Here is a 5,410-nt window from a genome sequence, read left to right as displayed (position 1 = left end):
CCTGGCGGATATCCGAAGTTGTAACTGGGGTCGTATTGAGAAGCAGCGGCTATTGCATCATGGGCTGCAGCTTGGAGGCGAGCTGCCCTCGTCCTCCTCTTGTACTCATTTGCCTCCTCCGTGGTTCTGACCTATCTCCCCTTTGCCTGAAAGCCAAAGAAAGTAGGAGCAGGGAGAGCGAAGTGATAGGTGCGTCGTCTGTCAAAGATTAGTCGGTATTGGAGGAACTGATCGTTCCTCTCAACAAACTGATGACGAACCATAGCCTCATAATCTAAATAAACAGGAGGCAACTCAATATCATACTCATGTATGGGTATATCAAGAAAATTAGCTAGACGGATTGCATAAATTCCACCAAAGAAATCTCCATTAATTCTATTATTATGCAACCTACGTGTAACAATGGCTCCCAAATTATAATGCTTGTCTCCTAATACAGCACTCCTGAGAACGCTCAGATCAGGGACACACATGTGACATGCTTCATCCTTACCATTGATGCACCTACCTATGAAGAGAGCAAAATAATGTATAGCGGGAAAATGAATGCTCCCTATGGTAGCTTGTGTTATATCTCTAGATTCCCCCACAGTTATACTAGCAAGAAAATCTCTAAACTCACACTTGCGAGACTCACTAGTGCTACCCCATTGTGGAAGTTTGCAAGCAGTATTAAAATCCTCTAAGTCCATAGTATAAGAATTTTCATAAAGATCAAACAGGACAGTTTGAGAATTGCGTGATGATGAAAATTCAAACCTTCTCACAAAGGAATCAGTGAGATAGTGGTACTGACAGCACTTATCTGCCTCGAAGCTCTCAAGATCAGCGTTACGCACATATGCGTTAAATTCTTCCTTGATTCCTGCTCGATCCATAAAGTCCTCTGACGGCCATTCACAAGCCCGCACTTGAGCTTCCCTCGGTGGTTCATCGTCCGCATCGCGTATTGCGAGCCTGGGTCCTTGCTTCCGTGAAGGACCACCTTGGTACATTTTCCTAAACATATTTCTTCCTCTAAAAAATTTCTGAAAATTTTAGTAACTTCAAATAAAAGTGAACCAAACTCAACAAAATTGATAGCCACTACTCCTACAAGTGCCTAGAGCCTATATCATGCATTAGAACTACTTGGGACCAAATAAATTTGACATGCAAGCTCAAGAACATGGTCACCTCGGCAGCAAAAATTTGCAATGAATAAAGCACGAGAACAAAAACTAATTGGACCATTGGAGGAGTCACATACCAAGGAACAACCTCCCAAAGCAGTTTTGTGAGTGGAGCTTTGAGCAAGGAGATCGAAAATCGCAGCAAAATGAGCAAGAACTCGTGCTTGAGCTGGTTAGTGATTTTTTTGGGAGGAAGAAGGAGTGTGTGGTGGATGGAATAAGTGGAGGGGAGCCACCATGGGCCCCCGAGGCAGGGGCGCGCCCAGGGGGTGGGCGCACCCTGGACCCTCGTGGCCAGGTGCCTCCCCTCTGATGTGTTCTCAGTGCCAGATATTCTCAAATATTCCATAAAAAATCATATTTCAATTTCGGGGCATTTGGAGAACTTTTATTTTCGGGGTATTTTTTTATTGCATGGATAATCCAGAAAACAGACAGAAAATACTATTTTTACTTTATTTAATCTAAATAACAGAAAGTAAAAGGAGGGTACAGAAGGTTGTGCTTTCTAACTTCATCCATCTCATGCTCATCAACAGGAATCCACTAACAGGGTTGATCAGGTCTTGTTAACAAACTCATTCCGAATTGCATGAAACCAGAGAATTTTCGAATAGCACTAGGTTACCTCAGCGGGGATATGCACGTCCCCAATAATAAGAATATCATATCTCTTTTTGACAGTAGGAAGAGGAAATTCGAAACCTCCAAAAATAATCGATGGAATTTTTCCAATAGAGTTTATGCTATGAACTTGAGGTTGTTTCCTCGGAAAGTGTACCATATGCTCATTACCATTAACATGAAAAGTGACATTGCCTTTGTTGCAATCAATAACAGCCCCTGCAGTATTCAAAAAGGGTCTTCCAAGAATAATAGACATACTATCGTCCTCGGGAATATCAAGAATAACAAAGTCCGTTAAGATAGTAACGTTTGCAACAACAACAGGCACATCCTCACAAATGCCAACAGGTATAGCAGTTGATTTATGAGCCATTTGCAAAGATATTTCAGTAGGTGTCAACTTATTCAAATCAAGTCTACGGTATAAAGAGAGAGGCATAACACTGACACCGGCTCCAAGATCACATAAGGCAGTTTTAACATAGTTTCTTTTAATGGAGCATGGTATAGTGGGTACTCCTGTATCTCCAAGTTTCTTTGGTATTCCACCCTTGAAAGTATAATTAGCAAGCATGGTGGAAATTTCAGCTTCCGATATCTTTCTTTTATTAGTAACAATTTCTTTCATGTACTTAGCATAATGATTCATTTTGAGCATATCAGTCAAACGCATACGCAAGAAGATAGGTCTAATCATTTCAGCAAAGCGCTCAAAATCCTCATCATCCTTTTTCTTGGATGGTTTAGGAGGAAAAGGCATGGGTTTCTGAACCCATGGCTCTCTTTCTTTACCGTGCTTCCTAGCAACAAAGTCTCTCTTATCGTAACGTTGATTCTTTGATTGTGGGTTATCAAGATCAACAGCAGGTTCAATCTCTACATCATCATCATTGCTAGGTTGAGCATTAGCATTAACATCATCATTAACATTATCACTAGGTTCATGTTCATTACGAGATTGTGTTTTAGTATCAGAAATAGAAATATCATTGGGATTCTCAGGTGTGTCAACAACAGGTTCACTAGAAGCATGCAAAGTCCTATCATTCTTATTTTTCTTCTTCTTAGAAGAACTAGGTGCATCAACATTATTTCTCTGAGAATCCTGCTCAATTCTCTTAGGGTGGCCCTCAGGATACAAAGGTTCCTGAGTCACTTTACCCCCTCTAGTTGCAACTCTAACAGCAAAGTCATTATTCTTACTATTCAATTCATTGAGCAAATCATTCTGAGCTTTAAGTACTTGTTCCACTTGAGTGGTAACCATGGAAGCATGTTTACTAATGAGTTTAAGTTCACCTTTAACTCTAGACATATAATCACTCAAGTGTTCAATCATATAAGCATTGCGTTTTAATTCTCTACCAAAATAAGCATTGAAGTTTTCTTGCTTAACCATAAAGTTATCAAACTCATCCAAACATTGGCTAGCAAACTTAGTAGGAGGGATTTCAGCTTTATCATATCTATAGAGATAATTTACCATTACTACCTGTGCCGGGTTATCAAGACCATGTGTTTCTTCAACGGGCGGTAAATTAAGGCCATGTATTTCTTCAACAAGAGGTAAATTCTTAACATCTTCAGCTTTACTACCTTTTTCTTTCATAGATTTCTTTGCCTCTTGCATATCTTCAGGACTGAGAAATAGAACACCCCTTTTCTTCGGAGTTGGCTTAGGAGTTGGTTCAGGAAGTGTCCAATTATTTTCATTTGTCAACATATTATTCAATAGAATTTCAGCTTCATCAGTTGTTCTTTCCCTGAAAACACAACTAGCACAACTATCCAGGTGGTCTCTGGAAGCATCGGCTAGTCCATTATAAAAGATATCAAGTATTTCATTTTTCTTGAGAGGATGATCAGGCAAAGCATTAAGTAATTGGAGAAGCCTCCCCAAGCTTGTGGGAGACTCTCTTGTTCAATTTGCACAAAATTATATATTTCCCTTAAAGCAGCTTGTTTCTTATGAGCAGGGAAATATTTAGCAGAGAAGTAGTAAATCATATCCTGGGGACTACGCACACAACCAGGATCAAGAGAATTAAACCATATCTTAGCATCACCCTTTAATGAGAACGGAAATAATTTAAGGATATAATAGTAGCGAGTTTTCTCATCATTAGTGAATAGGGTGGCTATATCATTTAATTTAGTAAGATGTGCCACAACAGTTTCAGATTCATAGCCATAGAAAGGATCAGATTCAACCAAAGTAATTATCTCAGGATCGACAGAGAAATCATAATCCTTATCAGTAATAAAGATAGGTGAAGTAGCATAAGCAGGGTCATATTTCATTATAGCATTCAGAGATTTTTCTTTCAGCTTTACTAATAGTTTCTTAAGATCACTTCTATCATTGCAAGCAAGAAAATCTCTAGCAGTTTCTTCATCCATAACATAACCCTCAGGCACAACAGGAAATTCATATCTAGGGGGGAGTCTTCATCATCACTTTCATCAATATTATCAGTTTCAATAATTTCATTCTCTCTAGCCCTAGCAAGTTGTTCATCAAGAAATTCACCAAGTGGCACAGTAGTATCAAGCATAGAAGTAGTTCCATCATAAGTATCATGCATAGCAGAAGTGCCATCATCAATAACATGCGACATATCAGAATTAATAGCAGAAGCAGATTTAGGTGTCGCAAGTTTACTCAAAACAGAAGGCGAATCAAGTGCAGAGCTAGATGGCAGTTCCTTACCTCCCCTCGTAGTTGAGGGATAGATTTTGGTTTTCTCGTCTTTCAAGTTCTTCATAGTGACCAGCAGATATAAATCCCAAGTGACTCAAAGAAGAGAGCTATGCTCCCCGGCAACGGCGCCAGAAAATAGTCTTGATAACCCACAAGTATAGGGGATCGCAACAGTTTTCGAGGGTAGAGTATTCAACCCAAATTTATTGATTCGACACAAGGGGAGCCAAAGAATATTCTCAAGTATTAGCAATTGAGTTGTCAATTCAACCACACTTGGATAACTTAATATCTGCAGCAAAGTATTTAGTAGCAAAATAGTATGGAAGTAACAGTAACAGTAGCTAAGGTAAAAGTAGCAGTTTTGTAGTGATTGTAACAGTAGCAGCGGTAAAGTAACTAAGCGAAGAACAATATGTGAAAAGCTTGTAGGCATTGGATTGGTGATGGAGAATTATGCCGGATGCGATTATTCATGTAACAATTATAACATAGGGTGACACAAAACTAGTTCCAATTCATCAATGTACTGTAGGCAAGTATTCCGAATATAGTCATACGTGCTTATGGAAAAGAACTTGCATGACATCTTTTGTCCTACCCTCCCGTGGCCGCGGGGTCCTATTGGAAACTAAGGTATATTAAGGCCTCCTTTTAATAGAGTACCGGACCAAAGCATTAACACATAGTGAATACATGAACTCCTCAAACTATGGTCATCACCGGAAGTGGTCCCGATTATTGTCACTTCGGGTTGCCGGATCATAACACATAGTAGGTGACTATAGACTTGCAAGATAGGATCAAGAACTCACATATATTCATGAAAACATAATAGGTTCAGATCTGAAATCATGGCACTCGGGCCCTAGTGACAAGCATTAAGCATAGCAAAGTCATAGCAACA

Source organism: Aegilops tauschii, chromosome 2, assembly GCF_002575655.3.
Source record: "Aegilops tauschii subsp. strangulata cultivar AL8/78 chromosome 2, Aet v6.0, whole genome shotgun sequence".
In the NCBI taxonomy this organism is placed as follows: domain Eukaryota; kingdom Viridiplantae; phylum Streptophyta; class Magnoliopsida; order Poales; family Poaceae; genus Aegilops; species Aegilops tauschii.
Note: the sequence above shows the minus strand (reverse complement) of the source record.